This window comes from Eriocheir sinensis, chromosome 39 (genome assembly GCF_024679095.1).
Source record: "Eriocheir sinensis breed Jianghai 21 chromosome 39, ASM2467909v1, whole genome shotgun sequence".
NCBI lineage: Eukaryota > Metazoa > Arthropoda > Malacostraca > Decapoda > Varunidae > Eriocheir > Eriocheir sinensis.
In genome coordinates this window covers 6760078-6780619 of record NC_066547.1, presented here as the reverse complement: position 1 = coordinate 6780619, position 20542 = coordinate 6760078, and the positions used below count along the sequence as shown (strand labels likewise).

General features: G+C 44.9%; 1 long non-coding RNA gene across 1 annotated transcript in view; it reads left to right on the top strand.

The window, feature by feature from the left end:
• The first annotated feature begins 4463 nt into the window (after positions 1–4463).
• The window catches only part of LOC127008927 (uncharacterized), a 99181-nt gene continuing 83102 nt past the window's right edge, over positions 4464–20542 (top strand). The window contains exon 1 of the long non-coding RNA XR_007761464.1: positions 4464–4906. This is a non-coding gene — a long non-coding RNA (uncharacterized LOC127008927). The remainder of the gene's footprint in view (positions 4907–20542) is intronic.

The following is a 20542-nucleotide window of genomic DNA, read 5'->3' as shown; positions in this document are numbered from 1 at the left end:
TCAAGATGCAAGCAATATTCTCGTCAGGTAAGCATCTTATTTTTGGTCTCAGTTCTTAGCAAGGAGAAAATGGTTAAGTGAAATCGAAGGTATAATATCAGGGGATCTTTTTTTTCTGTAACAAGGTGAACCATTTATGATAGGAGTAGACTAGGAGTGAGGGGGAAGGGACCCGCTGAGTTCACAAATATATAAGACGAAGAAAAAAAATCCGAGACGCTCTGATAATGTACAGTAATGCTAATCTTAGTGTGGATCCAGTGAGCCAAAAGTGCAGGCGGAGCAACTACCGTGATATCTTTGAAACTTTAATGAGCACCAATGAATGGGATCTGATCATGCAGGATATCGAAACTATGAAGCCTCCAGGTGACATAATGAAGTTGTTCTACCTGGTGCCTTCTTACCTGTACTGGGCGGGCAGGTAGTGAAGGTGAAGGTGAAGGGGGAGGGGGGGAAGTGGCGAACGTGAGGTAACAAAGATATTTAGTCCTTCAGGTGTGTTAAGTGAAGTGTATACAGGTGCAGGTGTGGCGTGTTAGAGTCTTTGTGGATGTACTTAGGTAGTGCCAAGAGCGGTGATGGAACTGTGGTGGTGTTGGCACGGTATTTGGTGCATGTGTATAATGGTAGGCGTGAGGAGGTGCAGCAGTGGTAGTGGTAGTAGTGTGTGCTTAGTGGTGATAGTGTATTGAGGCGCGTGTGAGTGTCTTTGGCGGTGGTATAGTGGTAAAAGGGTATTGTATCTATTTGCTTGTATTTATAGATGTGAGGATGGATGCTTGGTCTGTAGTATTGTGTTAGTTTTCTTAAGGTATTGTGGTTGATGTGCAGTTATGAATGTGTAGAGTGGTTGGTATAAAAAACATAAGAAAAAAATATAAGAAAAAGTGTAGGGATAAAATTTTACTGATGGTGTAATGTTGAAGGTTTAATAAGATGTCATGATAGTAGTGGTGATGTGCTAGTGGAATATTAGCGATGAGGTAATATTGTGGGGATAGAGTGCGATGGTGAAGATATGGTGAGGCAGGTATTGACTCAAGTATTGGTAACTTACTAGAAACATAATACTAGCAACTACTGAAACATCGTGGTGTTAGTGTTCGATTTGCCATAGAAACACAAAAGGTACAGGGTCACCAACGTTCTTTAAAGCTGGGAAATATATATAAAGTTTTCCACCCGTCCCAGAAATCCCAGGTATGCTTCACTTTTATATCCGGCCATTCATCTGATATATTGACCCCGATAGGAAATATACAAAGGTCTTATTTTAGCTATGCACACGGCTCTGATGCCTACGCGTATTGGTGCTACATCAGGAGTGAAATAATGGAAGAGAAAATACACAGACAGGCGCAGTACATATTGTATGAAAAAAAAAGGAAGTGAATTGTGTCCCTTTACTTTTCAATTATACAACCTGATACCTCTGAATACTGTAAATGGCGGGGGAGAGAGAGAGAATATATATTAATGGCATTCCCCCTCACAAATCAATTTTTTATCAAACGAACGACCGGAACAAAAGAATAACAAAGAATGATAACAACAGAGGAGGTAAAAAAGAATACCAAAAAAAGGGGGGTGGGGTTTCAAAAGTAAAGCTTTCACTTGAGCGGGAAAAACGTGGAGAATTAAGGTGAGGATCTGAAAAGCGTTTTAGAGTAACATTACAGTGAATTGAGGCGAGATTTCAGGAGCTTTACTTGAGGCAAATGACCTGAAATGAAGAGTGAAGTTTACGAGGATATTTTCTTTTTTAACTCTCCTTTTTTTAGGGGGTAGGGGGAAAGAGGGAAGGGTAGAGGGGGGCGCAAGAGGAATACTGGCCCCGCGAATTAAAAGCATAGAAGAAAATACCAAAGGGACTTCTACCTTATGACAGCTGGGCGGAATGACGTAATCTCGCTGTAGATTGGCAATTGCGCTGGATTTAGGCAGACCATTCGTAGGCTCCTCTACAGCGGCGCCTGCAAATGAAACTCCATATAAGGCTCTTGTTGTATTTGTTGCCTTTGGTGGCCCGCGTGCACCTGCCACGCGACACAACTGTAAAAACTTGATAATATTACAGTGTGGCATTTTTATGTGGCTTCAATCTGTGTTTTTGTGCTCTTCAATTACTTGTGGTTTGTTTATTAATTATTTTTGTATCTACGTTACCTTATTTTTACTTGTGTTGAAGATATAAAGAAGAAAAACATGGTGAGGGGAAGGACAGTGAGGAAGTGTAACCTGAAGCTGGTATTTCATATATCAATACATACTTTTTGGGTCTCGAGCTCACGTCACTCTTCGATATCTACACCTCATTGCATATACCCAAACCCCACGTTCTTCCTTTCGTCTGGTTCTCTGGCAATCACTACATCTTCCCAATCATTCACTTCTATTTCATTAAGAGTTTTGGGGTAGATACTCCTCGAACATTCCCAATCCCTCATCCCGTCCACTTCACCACACCGAGACCCGTGTTTAGCGAAGCATTGCATCAGGAATTACCCACGACACTACACGGTAAATCTACAGCACAGCTAAACCTTTTGTAAACACAGGAGATGGAGGGGATGCATGTATCACTCAATGGCAGGTTAGGCTGTGAGAAGTGTGAGTTCGGTGAGAAAGTGTACCCGGAGACTTACAGGAGAGTCCTGCCCGTGGGAGGAAGGTCTTACCCCGGCCTTCCTGTGTTGCCGCGGCCCTTGAATTACTGAGTCTAGGAATTATGTCGTTGTTGCTTAAGGATTCAGGTTTGGCGAGGCCCAGCGTGTGGTGGGGCCGAGTTAGGGCTTTCATAATGCTGTTGGCGGAGGATCAGCGGCGCCCACTCTCACCGCCTCGCAAGATTACACCTTTTAGCGCTCAGAGTGAAAGATAATTTTATAGAACCCAAAATTTAACTATGATTTTGATAATTTGATATCCTGGCTTCGTTGTTTTTTCTTTCTTGCGGTTGCTATGCTTCGGCGTTATGGATTTGAGTGAAACTAGAAAAAAGTTATAGAGATGGAAACGTCAGATACGATTTCAATTGACAACATTATCATTATCATCATTATTTTTTGTGAGGTATGGTGAGTAACGTTACGGTCCAATGGAGATAATATTCCACAATACTGAAATAGATTGAGTCAGACTGATTGCAAATTTTGTTTCAATAATATAAGATTGATATTCATTTAATTAATTTCCATATAAGGGAAGCCCACATTTACAATAATTATGAACGTACGAGGCAGTGAGGATTTTGTGAAAGATCGTGATTTCTTAACATTTAGAGAGGTGTGTGAGTGTCCTACAACCCCATGCAGACTATGGTAATAATTTTCTGTCTAGTGATAAAAAAAAAAAGTGGTTGGGTTGTGAGTGTGAGTATGTTGAAGATGTTGTGATGATGTTTGAGTAGCGATGACGGGCGTGGGGAGTGATGTGCAATGTGGTGGCGGAGGTGTGTGTGTGTGTGTGTGTGTGTGTGTTTACAGTAAAGGTAGCAAGCAGATCATGGACAAAAACACACAAAAACAACCCCCCCCCCCTCTAACACAGTGGTTCTTAACCTTTTCAGAGGCGTCGAGCCCTAACAAAAACCTTCATACAGGAGACGAACCCCTCGAGTATATACTATATGAAGATTTTTTTTTTTTTACGAAAATCAATAAAAAATGGCTTTAAAATTCGAGTATATTTAGATAATAAAAAAAATCTCATTTTAATTAATACAAAATGAAAGAAAACTGGCTTCAAATTCAATTACAAAATTGCAGTGTGTTCCGGAGAGCTTTCGCTGAACCCCTGCTACTGGCTCACCGAACCTCTGGGGTTCGGTCGAACCCAGGTTTTAAGAATCACTGCTCTAACATGTCTCCTATTAAAGAAAGAGTGACCAGAGGAGAGGTCAATTTCAGATGGAGAGAGGCGTGTATATGTGTGTGTGTGTGTGTGTGTGTGTATGGTTGGTGTGTGTGTGGTGCGTGGGGAAAGCTGCTCCAATTACGGGGTTGAGATGAAGTGAGAGACGAAGCGGTGGCGGTGATGGGTCGTGGCGGCGAGGGGCGGTGACAGCCTGCGGGAGTGAGCGGCTATGCGGGTGCAGGGATAACGGGCGGAATGTATAATTAAGTACTGAATATCCCATCAATCACACCCCTATAATAAACCACCATTAATTTATGAACGCGTGATATAGAAGCGATGAATGATTTACCGGAAGATCTATTTAAATTGCTCACACACACACACACACACACACACACACACACACACAGAAAGAGAGAGAGAGAGGGGGGCAAAAACTCGTGAATATTAGGCTATTGTGTGGAGTCAAATATGTGATGTACGACAATTACTCAAATATCACTTACAAATTCTTCACCCCAGCACCTCTCAGGACTCCATAACATGTTCCTCAGCTTACCATAGTATAAATACATGTTTCTACACCACCATCAGCTAAAAGACGAGATTAAACAGCTAAATATATAAGAAAACAAACTCCCGTATCACTCCGCGGCAAGTTATCAATTATCATTCTCTTTCCGTCACCCTCGTAGCCTCTTAACATTCTAACAGTATGTCTTGAGGGACTTCCATGTATGAGAGATTGTTTTGAATAATCCCACGACATCGATTCAAGTCAGAACTGGAGTCAAAAGGGACAGATTGAGAATAATATATAAAGACTAGTGAAGATCGGCTTGCGTGTCGCGGGGAGCCATTCATCATGACGTCAGCCCAGGGACATCGGCGGTGACGAGAGGACACACGTGGACGCTCTCTCAGTATTTTTTGCCTTTTGTGTTGTGTTATGCGCTCGGTATCACGATTTTTTGCATCTTATCGATTGCGTGTGACGTTGGGGTATCCTTAGACTGGCCGTAGAGAGGTGTAGCGCCCTGGAGTGGTGAGTAAAGGCAGAGAAAGTGATGTGATTGTGAATATTTACTCGACTCCTCCTCCCCCTCCTCCCCTCCCTTTCTTCTGTTACCCACTTTTTCTTCCTCTCTCAGTTCTATTCTCTTCCCTCCTTCCATTGTATACCTCTTTACCTCCTTCCTTCCTTAGTTTTATCATCTTCCCTCCCTTCCTCTTTCTCTCCCTCCTTCCTTTCTTCTATTCCCCATTTCTTCCTTCCCCAATTCTATCCTCTTCCCTCTAATATTTACCTTTATCTCCCTCCTTTCTTTCCTTGTGGTGTGGTAGGTCCCCGGGGTGGGAGTATGCCTTCATTACTTTGTTTATGCCTGTCTGTCACCGTTCATCAATGTTATACTGTTCTCGTAAGCTGTGACACGCGTGATTAGGCTAAACACACACTAACTGACGCTGCCCCTTGAGCCCAGAGGGGTAATCCGTCACCTCGTCAGCCCGCCAGCTATCTCACCCGTCCTCCCTCCCTCCCTTCCCCACGCCATTAATCAGCTGTTTAGTTTTTTTTTTTTTTGGCACGTAAACTCCCCTAAATTAGCTCGGGCGGACTTCTTCCCGCTTCCGCAAAACCATTCGCCGCCTTTGCCCCCAACAGCCTTAACACGAATCATCTGCACCCCGCTGTTTAAACCACTTTTGTTTCAGCGCAAACATTTAAATAGCCATAAAGAGTTTACACCTACTCCGACCGGGGTTTATAGCTCGGCTGATGGTCGTTACCGGGCTCGTAAATGCCAGAAAATGACTAGGCCATCATTATCCTTTAAGAAAACAAGCTTGGGTGAGAGGGGTGACCGGCGGGGCAGGGCAGGGCGGGGCCAGAGCGGGCAGGGGTGTCGGGTAGCAGGCTGGGGAGCTTTGGGAGGCATGGAGGGGGTGTGGGGGGCAGGGCAAGGCGGCGGGGTGAGTGACGGCCTCTCAGATGACCGGGATATGATGATGAGTCTAGCAGCACGCCGCCTGAGGGTGTGAGGCAGGCTCCCGCCCCTCCGACACCGGGCACCCCTCCACCTCCCCTTCCCGGCACCTTCCCACGCAAAATCTTTTCTCCCTACCCTCAGGAAACGAGAAAGATGGTCACGTGATCCGTCATATGACCAAGCAGATTGGCAGCGCGATATCATTGCCATATTTGATTTTTTTTCTTGAAATTAGTCTTTTTGTTTATTTGTTTATTCAATTTTGGCTTGTGTTTAGTTGATATGTGTGTGTGTGTGCGTGTGTGTGTTTGGAAGACTGACAACCGTAAGAGATACTAGGCTATTGGTGTTAAATGCTGTTTGGACTAGGCTATTGGTGTTAAATGCTGTTTGGTGGTTCATGGGTGGGCGTGGGTGGGCGAGTACACACTTTGCTCATTGAAAGACAACATTCCGCTTCCTATGTTATTTAATTGTTGTCCCTCACACTTTTATGTTAGTGTTGCACGTGTTATGCATATTATAATTACGGTGACAGGAAGCTTTGTCTCATTCTCTTCGGTAATACGTAATCATCCTCATTTTTTTTCCCTGCAAGCACGTGGGTAATTTTTTGCTTGCGTGTTCCTCGCGGCGGCCTCGTTACAGCTGATCGTGGCGTTGTCGGGGTGGCGGAAAATATAACTGGGATACTGCTGCTGGCCGGCCTCGGTATGGGCGGCATTAATCGGGAAATTCCATTACTTCTCCTCACAAAATTGATGGTTATGCGTGGTAATTGGTCATTAGTTGTTATATACCAAATCTGGTGATCAGTGTCCGGCATGAAACGTCCAGCTGGGGCCGCGCGACGCAACTTGCACGAAAATTAATATGTGCGTGTGTTGTGCCTTGTTTGTTTGCTTGCTTGGTTGCTCTGTGTGTGTGTGTGTGTGTGTGTGTGTGTGTGTGTGTGTACATTTGAGAGGAGTATTTACATTGCATTATCATAATTCTTTATCGATGTTTAATGGGAGATGCCTTAATAACCTAATTAGCGTGAAATTGTCAGTAGGATCCCCGCTCATTAGTCAGGCCTCCTGGCAGCCCCGTTAGCAACTCGCCTTCTCTCTGTTAGCTTGTAATTTTTCTGGCCAAATTCTAATTATCTATCCCCAATGAATTTTCAAGACATTTACGCTCGACCCTTGGGAGTAGAGGCTGTTAAGAGTGCTTTTTAGCGCTTCCTAAATCACCCAGGTAATAGTGATGAACCGGCAACGCTCCTCCCCGCGCCCCGCCACGAGTTAAAGAAAAGAGGAGTTACGACGCGAAGCTGCACTTGGGAGACGCTGATGATCGCCCGCCCTTTAGCACGGGAGAAACTGTTTGTACTATATATATATATATATATATATATATATATATATATATATATATATATATATATATATATATATATATATATATATGTGTGTGTGTGTGTGTGTGTGTGTGTGTGTGTGTCCTTTAGCTTGAAAATATTGAGTTTTGAAGAAGAAAAAAACCGCTCCTGTTTGCTCATGATATTTTTCATTCCTGATTTATTGCTGAAACATTACTGACTTAGTCTTATAGGAGATGGATGATCCTTTGACGCCCTCTGTGGTTCATAGCTGAGTATGGAGTTGCCTTCAGCATTCTTATTCAGGGCATGAAAATGTTTCGTTACTCGGAAAAAGTATTCGAATGTCTGAGATTCTTCTTGACAAATTCCTTCACACGAACTCTGGCATACGATTTTTAATACTTTTCTTTTAAATTTTCTCTAGATTTCAGACAGCGACAATTTCCATTTGAACTTAATCTTTGTTTGTCTTTTTTTTTTTAAAACTGATTAGGGGTTTACCTTTCTTAAATATTCTTGCTTTACATACACTTTCCTGCTCACATAATTCTCACCTACCTCGTGTTATAAGCCTGATATTTTCCATGAACTAATTCCAGTCACCCTTTGGCCATAGCTTAGTCGACGGTCCCACAGATCAGGCTTATCTTGTTTATCAGGCGGAGGATGTTGTACAGGTACTTTTATCTACCTCGCCTCGCCCCTTCCCATGGAGTCCCCTCGTGCTCCGGTTAGACTTGTGTGGCGCATTCATTAATTAGTCCCCCGCAGGTAAATGAGGGGGAAAGATGAGTCTGCCTACTCTCCTAACTCCTCCCTTACCTCCCTTCCCTCCCTCCACTAAGCTCCCCAATTCTATACCACCCTCTTTCTTCTGTCTTCCTCCCTCCCTTTCTTACTTTTATCCCTTCATCTAAAACCACAATCTCTCGCCTCCCATCTCTCTTGTCCCTTCCCCTCCTTTCCTCAATTTTCCCTCCGCTGATCCCTTACCTCCCTTCCCCCCCAATTTTCTCTCCCTTTTTCATATCCTCCTCCTCCCTATATTCCTTCGTAAGCATCCCTGCCTTCTTTAAACCATTAACTTGTTAGCCAAAAGCCTGAGGTAAAGCCGTGTGTGTGTGTGTGCCTCTTTGTCTCACCTACACACACACACACACACACACACACACACACACACACACACACACACACAGGCTCCATCAGTAGTTGCCTCGAAATTCCACGGCTCCAGGTACCTTTGCTGACCTAAGTCCCACTAACATTTAAGGCTGGAAGCTCCCTATGTTCTCAAACCGTTCTAATCCCGGGGCACTCCAAACTACCCTGGGGGAGGCGGGAAGGGGAGAGGGGGACGAGGGCCTAAGAGGGGCGGTGGGGAGGGGAAGACGCGCCCTCATAGCGGTTCAGGGCAGTGCTAATAACGCCGATTCCAACGTGGCGCAAAATTCCCGCCAGCCTGGATTCCAATCGTTCCAGATTCCTCGTTGGTAATTTCTGGATAATTTCAGGTTATTTTGGAATGGTTGGTTAATCAATAAGTGTTTTTGTGTGTGCGTGTGTGTGTGTGTGTGTGTGTGTGTGTGTGTGTGTGTGTGTGTGTGTGTGTGTGTGTGAAGTTTTCATAGATTTCGTGATTATGGCGATTCTCAGCTCTGAAAGGCACGCGGAAGAGATGGCAATTAAATACGAGATGCAGGGCCGGCAGGATATTGCTAGATATTGATAAAGTAAAGGAAAAAAAAATCATATATGACTCGCTTTCAGTTAATATTAAGAACTGCAGGCAGTTTATATGTTATGGTTGTGCCATTTTTGTTTCACCAATTTACCAAATGAACTTCACAAATGCCTTAATGTACATGGTGTTGGACGTTTATCTCTATACATGTGAATTGCTCTGCGAAAAAGATCAATGATAACGATAATATTAGTGATAATGATAAGAATAATAATGATAAGAATAGTAATGATAAGAGTAGTAATTATAATGATAAATAACAGAGTGTAATTATTGTTATTGTGCATTTGTTAAACCTTAAAGTCAAAACAGACAAAATACAATGAGTGATGCCGAAGTGGGGCCTGAAAAGGAAAAATAAAATAAAGAATATTAATTGTAGCAATAAAAACGATAAAAATCTTACAAAAATTGAAACTGCCAACACAAGTAAATAAAATTATAAAATACACTAAGCCAGGCAGAGGAGCCAGGGTGCTACATCTAAGCTGAGGAGCAAAGACGAAAGGAAAAAAAATGGAGGAAAAGTCTCTCGCTGGAGGGAAGAGTTTCCTTAAGACAATAATCCTCACGACCTCACTTTCCTCCATTAACACGCCACAAATACACGGCAAAAGAAAACGGAAAAATGGCGAAGAATGGGAAACTAAAGCAATTTAACATAGCAAATAACCATAGCTCCTTCGCCACTGAGGGAATGGGAAAAACTTTTGCCCTTCTCCTTGAGGGAACTGGCACTGATACTTTTAAACTTTGTTATAGGACTCCTGAAGGAGGGCGGAGGCTACCTGCTCCCTGAGTTTCAAGGGATTTGTCGAGAGGGGATGAAGGGGAGAAAAGGGTCAGGAAGGGAGAGGAGATGGGACGGCTCGGAGGGAAGGGATCAAGATGAAATGGGTAAGGGATAGATGGGAAGGAAGGAGACATGCCGGGGAGCGTGAGGTGGCCGAGGAGGGGAGGATGGAGGAACGGAGGGGTGGGAGAGAGATATATGGAACGACAAAGGGGCAGGGAGAGGGAGAGGGAGGGCTGCAGCAGCAGCAACAGCAGGAGGGGGATGAGGAAATGTAGCCCTGGGAAGGGAGTTACAAGGCACCAACTGAATTACGCTCAAATTAGCACGCGATTACGGCCGTGCTACGATGCTACTTTTATTTCGCGGGGCGGCAGGAAGGAGACGAGGAAAGAATTAAAGCAAACACTAATATTTACGAAAGGTCTGAGCCATTAATTTATTCCCGCCCGTTGTTTATTCTTTTACGACTTTATTTTTAATGTGGAGGAGCCTGCCCTTGCTCTTGCTTATCTTCGGTTTGAGTTTAAAGGCGAAAATAGTTAGTCTCAGAGGCAGGAAAACCGTCCATCTCGCAGGAACAGTATAGCAGCAGCGGCAAGCCCTCTTTCTCTCTCCCTCTCTCAGCCCCTCAACCCTTCAGCCCTCTCAGCCCCCTCCCGCCAGCCACATCGCGCAGCTTAAATCCAACTAATCCTCAGAGCCGTTTAGAGTCGCCCGTTTTAATTCCCAAACGCTGCAATTGTACCTTTGCGCCACATAGGAACAGGAAATGTATATATATGATGTTTGTTTTATTTTTGTTTCTTATTTTTGAGATGAATAATCGCACCGGAGGCAACTGTCTGCGTACCTTTGCTCCGCTCACACCTGGAATTAATTTGGTGCTTGTTGTTACCGTTTGTGTGTGTTGGGGTTGTTTTTATTTCAGTTTGCTTTTTTGTTTACTTTTTTTTAGGGCGTGATGTGTGGTTTTGTTGTTGTTGTTGTTCTTTTCTGGCAGTATTGTTTGTTCTTTACGCACCTCGTCTCCGGCTTTTCCTCCTCCTCCTCCTCCTTTCGTTCCCTCACACTTCCTTCTGTTCCTCCTCCTCCATCTTCTTCCCCTCATCTTTTTTTCTCCGCCTCCACCCCTTTCTCCTCCTGCTCTTCCTCCTCCTCCTCCATCTCCTTCCCCTCTTCTTCTTCCTCCTGCTCCTCCTCTCTACCTCTCACTCACTCTTTCTTACTCATGTTTTTCATTTCCTCCCCTCCTGTACCGGCAGTTTATCTCGCAATTTTTGAGTGGGTCTTGGACACAATCTCTCTCTCTCTCTCTCTCTCTCTCTCTCTCTCTCTCTCTCTCTCTCTCTCTCTCTCTCTCTCTCTCTCTCTCTCTCTCTCTCTCTCTCTCTCTCTCTCTCTCTCTCTCTCTCTCTGTTTTTGTGTGTCTGTCTGTGTCTTTGTCTGTGTCTCTCTCTGTCTGCCTCTGTTTGTCTGTCGCTCTGTGTCTCTGTCTGTCTGTCTCTTTGTCTGTCTGTGTCTCTGTCGCTCTGTGTCTCTGTCTTTGTCTGTCTGTCTCTCTTTCTGTCTGTCTGTCTGTCTGTCTATCTGTCTGTCTATCTGTCTGTCTGTCTGTCTGTCTCTCTCTCTCTCTCTCTCTCTCTCTCTCTCTCTCTCTCTCTCTCTCTCTCTCTCTCTCTCTCTCTCTCTCTCTCTCTCTCTCTCTCCTCCGCCCTCCCCCCCTCCCTCCCCCCCTGGTCCTCTCCGTCACCTCCTCGTGTGCAGCATGGCCTGCGTGCCGTCCTCTCTCTTGCTCTGCCCCGCCATCCGTAACCAAATACTTTTCCCTTTCCCTTTTCTGCCCGGCGTCCCTTTACTCTTCCCCTTCTCGTGACCCTCACCTCCTCCTCTTCCTCTGTGTCTTTCTTCCTTTCTTCCTTTCCTTCTCTGCTGGTGGTGCTGCCCCTCGTCCTCCTCTTCCTTCTGCTGTCTTCTTCTCTTCCTCCTGCTCTTTCTTTTCCTCTCCCTATTTATCTCCTCTCCACTCCTCGTCATTCCTCTCCTCTCCTACATCTCCACCTTTTCTCCTCCTCCTGCTCTCCCTTTTCCTCCTCCTATATATCTCCTCTCCACTCCTCTCCGTTCCTCGTCTCTACTCCTACATCTCCACCTCCTTCTTTTTCTTCACCTCCTCCTCCTCCTCCTCCTCGTATGGGTCCCAAGCCTCCGCCAGACTCGAGTAAGAAGAACAAAAAGGAGCAGCTAAGTCTCGCGGGGGCCCTTGTCTATATCTTCCGACTGAAACAAAAAATACTGGGAAAACACTTGTCAGGGGGGTCACAGATCGATCTAGTTGGCCCCCTGCGAGGCTCTGGGCAACCTTAGAGGACCCTTTAGCGGCGACGGACGATCTCGCCCCCGCCCAACTCCGCCGAGAGGAGAAATAGCCCGAAACCCACTGCCGCCGACGCCCGAGATTGCGGTAGACGGTCTGGAGGATGTAGAAGAGCAGTTAGGATTGGACTAGGAGTAAAAATGATGCGAGACATGGAAGAGGTGGGTCCCTTCTCCTCCTCCTCCTTCTTCTCTTTTTCCCTTCTCCTCCTCCCTCTGTTCTCCTTCCTTTCCTCCTTCGTTTTCACTTTTTTACTTCTGTCCTCGTCTCTCTGGTTCTTAATTTCCTTTTCATCTTCTTCCTTTTCCTTCTGTTCTTTCTTCTCCTGCTCTTTCCTCCTCGTCTTCAAGGTTTCTCTCTCCTCTTTCTCCTCCGTCTTGCTTATTTGTCTCTTCATCTCCTCTTCTATCCTCGTCTTCACATTTTACTCTCCTCTTCCTCGTCTCCCTCCTCCTCTTCCTTGTCCTATTTCTTTGTCACAATATCTCCTTCTCTACTTTCGTCTTCTCGTTTAACTCTCGTCCTCCTCCTCCTGCTTCTCTTCCTCCTCTTTCTTCTGTTTCCCTGACCCACCACCTAACGACGAAGGAAGCGAGCTGTAGTGTGTGTGACTAGACAACTTCAGGTCATTTCTCAAGCATCTTAATTCGTAGCGGGTCGTGGCGGCTTCGGGATCACGCGACCGGGAGCTCTCCGGGTGCACTCTCGGGGCGTAATCGCTTATTAATTACACGCAATGTGATTAGAAATGGGCGATATAATTAGTGGCTCTCGTCATCATTTTGAGAACGCAATGCAATAATGGCCCGCAAAATCTTTATCGCTCTAGTTAGCTCAGGTGTTATGCTCAAAAATGAATATTGTGGACCTCAAATCATAAAAGGTAATTCCTCCCCCCCTTCCCCTCCTGCCCCCCTCCTCCCCCGAACCTCACCTGTACCTGGACACCGTAATCCCTTAATTGCTGATAATTCATCCTAATTTAGAAACGATTAGGCATTAATTTTCCGGTGTTGCGCCTCAATACAAGCGCTAATGAGGGACACGGTGGCGCGGCAACACGGGAAATGCAGGAATTAGGAAACGTGTGCCCCGAAGGAAGCGGCAATGAGAGCAGAGTGCCAGGGAAGTGCGGTGTGATTAAAATATTATGGCGTCACCCCCGAGCATGCGGCAAGCCTCGCCTCCATTATCGTCAGGTGGAGTGGGGCGGCGGCGGCAGAGGTGGAGTGTGTGTGAGGGAGGGTCTTGTATTCACTCCATTTACTATCATTTTTTTTCACTCCTGCTTCGACATAGCGGCAATAGAGGAGGTGGAGTGTGTGTGTGTGTGTGTGTGTGTGTGTGTGTTTGGGGGGTGGGGGGGGTCTTGCTCAATCCATTTGTTATTATCATTTTGTTTTTCTTTTGCCTGGTTCCTCCTGCGACATATAATTAATAACGTCCATAAAAAGGGATAATTTTGTTTTCATCGTTTGCGAGAAAATAATTTATAATGTAGCCTTTCTGGGTGGTTATTATTATGCATGCAGGAACGAATTACCATGTTGTGTTATTTTTTTTGTTTACTTGCTGGTGTTTTCTTGATAATTTTTTCTCTTGTCTGTTGTTGCGGAATATGATTAATAACACGCATAACAATAATTACTTTCAACATTTACCTGAGAAACAAATATTTAGTCTCGTTAGGTTATTATGCATACATCGAGGAATTAATTGCTTTGTTTTGTAATTCCTGATGATTGTGTTTGTACGATAAGTCACAGCAGAGTAGACAGTCACTCATTTTAGGGATACAACAACAGAAAAGAAAACAAAAGAAAACGTTAGAAAACATCATTAACTTTTCCTCTATGTCCTCTGTGATGGGGGGCGAAAGAGTTTAATTTTTCAATCATCCCAAATCAAAAGTTACCAACCTACCTTCCCTCAGAGCCCCCCCCTCTCCCCCGCCCCCCAAAATTACGAGGTTCTCCAGATGTATCCCGAAAACTTAACGAAGATAAATTGAAAACCATCCTTTTAATGGCTCCGTGATTACGAAATAAGGGGAAAATGCGCTTGTCCACGATGCACAAACATAATCTTGGAGGGAGAAATTGCCCGTCCGCGTGTCGATCGCAAATTGCCAGAGTAATTTAGCCGCGTTTTTCACTTCACAAACAAAAACATGGGCGGAATTAGAGGCGGCGGGGGTCCTGGATTACACGTGTATGGGTCGTGGGTCAGCCGCGGGTCATCACTCCTGCCACGGCGGGTTCACTGATAGCAGGGCTCTCGCTGGGCCTTCTTGTACCTCGAGCTGCTGCGTTGTTTGCGGGATCCCCACTAGGAGGAAGTAATGTTATGTAATGTTTGTAATGCCTTGATAGCGATTGTTGGAAAAAATAATTAAATAGTAGATAAACTAAATAAGTATAAAGTAATATAAAGCACAGGTTAGCCTCACGATGGTGGTAACAAAAAAAGTAGATAAAACACACAAATTGGTCAGTAGATTAGGTTTAGAAAATAGGTTTGCGTGGGTCAAACACCAACTTGTTTATTCCAGCTGCGAATGAATTTATAATCTATTTTTTAACTTAAGATTGGAATCAGACCTACAATATTTTCTAATTATATCATTCAATAATTATTTTCATTATTTAGACAACACAGAGACCTTATAATGTATTGATTAACTAGATTACCACCCTTATTAAGACATTTGCCATTAAAGTTCCCATATGTACATTCTATAAACATTGAAAGTGTGTGTCTTTTGCCTGTTTCGTATGGCAGACAACCTGTGCATCAAGGATAAATAGACACATACACTTAGTCCTGCTGTATTTACATCCATTTTTTTCCCCTTTTTGCGCGCCCTTTTCACACTTATATCCACAAATTTGTCCCTACATACGGAGATAATGTCCATGCTTAGGGAACAGGGAAAGGGTGAAAGGGGTAGGGGGTTAGGGGGATGATAGGTGTGTCTGGGGCGGGAAAAAAAGGGGAAAGGGGAGGTGGGGGAGCTAAGTGGGTGATGGGTGGGCAGGGGGTGGGAGGGAGGTGGGTGGGGGTCACATGCATGCAGGAATTAGGCGCAGCAGACGGACGAGGGGGAGCGCTGCGATGTCCGCCGTCCACTGTTTTGATCCACGAGAACTGTTCCATTAATTACCCCGGATGGCCACTCGCAGGATCATCAAATAGTCTAGCATGTGTTTATTAGGCCGACAACGCTCGTTTCTGATTGGCGGGACTCACAGCTACAGCCCCTCTGATTGGTCGTTCCATAGGGCGGGCGTTTTTCTCCGCCCCGCGTTGTATAGTATTGAGGCACATCGCGTCCCCTGCTTGATTGGTGGCGTTGCGAGCGTTAATCGTGCGTGGCTAAATTAGGATATAAATCGCATCCTCTCTGTGCTGTCCTGTCCGTCTGCTGTGTCTGTTTGTCCGTCTGTTCGTGTGTCCAAATTGCAGCCTCTGAGTCTAGGGTGCCGCTGCGGGTAACTGTAATCACAAATATCACGGGGTTGTCTTATTGTCTTTCTTCAATCTACCTGAGTCACTGCTGTGGGGGAGAGGAAGGGAGGGAGGGAGTAGAAGGCGCAGAAGAAGGGAGCGTGTTCTGATTCTTGCTGGTGAGGAGTGAAGGAAGGAGTAAGGGAGTGAAAGTGAGTGAGGGTGTGAGTATGAGGGGGTGGTGGTGGTGGACATGTACTTCCGTATAAGGTCTTGAAGAGTATTTGAGAGAGAGGATTTTCATGACAATTCTCAGTCACGTCTTTGCCCGTCCATTCACCCGCCTTGTTCCTCCTCCTCCTCCTCTATCATCTCATCCACCATTTTTAAACCCACACGACTTCTGATATACAAGCTTGAGGGGTCCCCAAAACATACAGGTCACACTTTCATAAGAACCGGTGGGCTGTGCATACATCGACGTTCGTGCATGTATGTATAGAAGACACATACATACATACATTCATACATACATACACATCATCTTTCCTCTCCCATAAAAGACATACATAACCAGAGAAACAAGACGACACACATGTATACTGGACGTCAAATTTTTCAACAACGACCCGAAATAATTGTTAACGACCCCCATAAGTATAGTAATTATTAAACTCCAACACAACAAGACACGGCGCAGCGAACCTTAACTCAATATGGTGTGTCAACAGGAGATTGCCTCTTATGATGGGGTGAGGGAAGGATATTTTTGCCCGGAATTTAAGATAATGTTTTGTACAGTTTGTTTTAGTTGGAATGAGGCGGCCATGTTTCTCGTCAATGGGGTTTTATGCGCGGGAGGACCATGGCGGAAGAAGATTAAGGCGCGGGGTGGCATGTGCGGGATGACGGGGCCGCTGTTGACATGTCCTGGGGAACGGCGGGACATGGCCGTTCACAGCAGGCAGATTGCACAGTGAATAGATATTTTACGGGGCGGGATAAATTTGACTTGGACCTCCTCTTCTTCCTCCTCTTCCTCCTCCTCCGCCTGGTCTTCCTCCTCTTCGCCCTCGCCGCCCTTCTCGCCCTCCTCCTCGTCGTTCTTCTCTTCCGTTCTCTTTCTCTCTGTCTGTGTTTCTATGTTTCTGTTTCTCCTCTTCTCTCGTTTTCTCCCTCTCTCTTTCTCTCCCCTTCTCTCTCTCTTTATCTTTCTATCTTACACACACACACACACACACACACACACACACACACAGAAACAATAGATATCATAAACATCTCAGGAACATTTTTACATTATTCTTTATTTTCAAGCTTCATCATCATCATCATCATCATCATTATCTTCTTGTCCTTCTTTTCCTTCATCTCTAGAGTCGACTTTCTCTCCTTTCTCCTCCTTCTCAAAAACATACCAAGCCCTCCATATATAAAGTCTAAAGCTACCATTTCTTTCTTTCATTTATTTTTTTCCCCGTCCAGAGCGCGCGTCAGCTTTCTTTCCCTCCCTCACCTTGACTAGTGGAGGTGAGGGCCCTTAATTACCCTGGGTCTAGAGCTGCCCCTGATTACCACTAATGCAAATGACCCCCGATCTTTACGTCGCTGGGGCTTCTTTGTTCGAAATGAGGTTAAAATTAGATGCGTCGTGGCTCTAATGGCCGGTCAGGGGCGAGGGGAAGCTATCCTCTGTCCACCTACACACACCCTCCTCTTTCTCGTCCTCTTCCTCCTCTTTTTTCATTTCCTTCCTTTTCTTTCCCAGCCCTCTTAGCTTATCCTTACTTCCCTATTCATTCTTTTCCTCCATTCTTTTTTCTTCATCCTGCTCTTTTGTTTCCTCATTCTTCTTTATTTTCATTTCCTATTCCTACTTTGCTTCCTCGGCTCCTCATCTTCCTCTATTCCTCATCTTCCTTCTTGTCTACCTGTTTTCCTGTTCATTCTCTTCCCCCATTTCCCATCTTTTTCCTCCACCTTTTTATTTTCCTTTTCCTCTTCTTCCTACATGTAATATTTATCTTCCTCCTCCTCCTCCTCTTCGTTCTTCTTCTCTTTTTTTCCCTTTGTTGTTCCTCCACCACCTTGATTGTCCTCCTCGTTTTCCTCGTTGTCCTCCTCCTTCTCTTCTTCTATGCATCCTCCCCTTTCTCTCTTTACTGCTCTTATTTCTTATTTTGCACTTTATCACTTTTTCGAGTTGGTAAATAAAGAAAAAACAGGCAAACATAATATTTCTTTGTGTATTTATCTTCCTCCTTCCCCTCCTCTTCCTCCTCCTCCTCTTCGTTTTTTTTTTTATTCCCTTCAATCTTTAGCTTCATCATCAGTTTTTTTTTAGTATGATAACGATATGCTTTTTTTTAATATTTTCTAATGTTTGAGGTTGACTGCGTTGTTTCGGTTAGCGTCGTTACTTTGCTAAAACCTTCGTGAATTTCAGAATATTTTTTTAAAGTTTTCAGAGCGAGACTGTTTGGCTTCTGTTTGTTTGTTTGTTTTTTCTTTCCTCGTTAATCTCTTGATCTCGTCCGTCATTCCGTAGTGCTGCTGATTGTGTCCGTAAACATAATCCGCTAATGAAGAAATCCCTAATTGGAAGCAAACACTGCTGATTGGGAAAATTATACGCGAGAGTGAGCGAGAGCGAGAACGTGTGTGTGTGGGTGTGTGTGTGTGTGTGCGCGTGAGAGAGAGAGAGAGAGAGAGAGAGACCCAGACAAAGGAACCGAACAATGGAAACAAAGCCAAGTGGAGGTGATGAAAGAGGTGCAGATAAAAAAATGAAAAGAAGACAGCGCGAAATATATAAAAGGGAGAGAAAAAAAGAAAAAAATATAGACTCGTACACACACACACACACACACACACACACACGCACACATACACAGTCAGAGAGAGAGAGAGAGAGAGAGAGAGAGAGTTCCTTTGTGCGTGTCTCAGCGGTGATGTGTAGGACAATAGTAAATGCTTGAGAAATGGCTTGGCTTTGGTGGCATTCCTCCTCCTCCTCCTCCTCCTCCTCCTCCTCCTCCTCCTCTTTCTTCAGTCCGAGTCGCCAAGAAAAGAAAGAAAGGGGCAGATGATGAGGCGGTGGAGGCGAGCGTGATAATGGTGAAAATGAAGACGTGCGTTATTGCGGCTCAATATCTCTTCTTCTTCCTCCTCCTCCTCCTCTTCCTCCTCCTCCTCCTCTTTCCTGCTCTTCATTTTTTTTCCCCTTTTTTTTGCCCTCTCTCTCTCCTTCCTCCTTTCTTATCAGGTTCATTTTTTTTTCACTCAGGTTCATTGTTTGGTGAAGGGATGTTTGATTGTTATGAGTGTTTTTTTTTTTGTTCTTGTTTACGATGTTTGATGAAGTGTTTGTTTGTTTGTGATGTTTTGTTCTATGTCTACGTCCCTGTTTTTTTTTGTTCATCAGGTACTTATTTTTTTCAGTTTTAATTTCAACGCCTTACTCCAGTCTAATTTTTTCTGCAACTATTTTTCTTTCTTACGATGTTTTATGAAATGTGTGTTTATTCGTAATGTTTTAACCCTTAATAGCTTACTTCTTTTCGTCAGTCACTCGTTAAGTTTTACAAGTTTTAATCTCAATGCGGTACTCCAATCTAACTTTTTTTTACCACTACTTTTTACTTCGCCTCTAAAATATTATTACTCGGATTCCGCATGCGATAGTAACTCGCCATATTAACGCAAGACCTCACAGGGAAGCCGTAAAGTCACAGCTGAGAAGAGGAACGAAAATCACGACGCGAGTAACTTAAAAATCATCAAAGGGGGAGAAGCGGGACATAGTTTTCGCTGGCGAGGATAAAAATGAATAAAATAAAGGACACACACTCTCTCATTCCACTCCGCTTCCCCGGACTATTCACACGGGCACGGGAACAGTTGTTATATGCCCTGGGGGGGAGGGAGGAGGGAGGAGGAGGGAAGGGTTGACGCTTGGGGAAGGGAGGGGATGCGGTGTGATAGTAAGGATTAGAGACTAGGTGGGGAAAAGGGGGAGGATTGAGATAAGGGAAATGGTTGCATGTCGAAAGCATACAAGGGAAATGGGTGAGAGGGGTGAGAGAACGCAGAGAGGGGGGATGGGGGAGCTAAAGGGGGTACTGCTTGAATTGAGGGTAACGCTTGCAAGGGGAGAGGAGGAGGGAGGGGTATGAATTATAAAAAAAGGGAAGGATCTGGGAAAGGAAGGGGGCATGTGAGGGGGGCATCGTGAGAAAAACAAGGGGAAGGGTTCTAGTGGAAGGGGTGAAAGGGAATCTTGCTTGGAATTGGAAGGGGAAGGGGAGGGGTCATGTTGGGGGGCATCGTGAGAAAAAGAAGGGGAAGGGTACTAGTGGAAGGGGTGAGAGAGAGAGGGAGAGAGTAAAACGGGGAATACGAGGAGGACTTGCATGGAATAGGGAGGGGAGAAGGAGTGGGAAAGAACGACTGCGATGCGGGGACATGGGAAAGGAAAATAACATGGTATGAGGGGCGACTTCACGAAGGGGGGGGAGGGGGGCGAAGGGAAGGGGTAATATGGAGATGTGTGCATGACAGGGAGGGGAGGAGTGACACGGAGGACAAGGAGAAGTGACAAAGGGGAGACGTAACAAAGGACTGTCATGGAGCCGAAGGAGGGGGTGCAGGGGACGTCCAGGAGGGGGCCGGCTACTCCTGACAATGGATGAAGGGGATGAAACGGGATGAAAGGGTTTGAAGGGGAAAAGAGAAGGAGATATTACATTAGGGTAGAGAAGAGGAGGAGGAGGAAGATGAGGAGGACGTAGAGGAGGTATTGTATTAGTAACTTAACGATTCGGTAAAAGAAAGTTAAAGCAAAAAGCAAAAAGAAAGAATAATTAACCGTTAGTTTTGCATATTATTTAACTTATTTACAAACACTTAATGATCTTTCCTTTTTTTTTTGGCAGCCCCGAAGTCACTGTTCCCAGGTAATTACGGA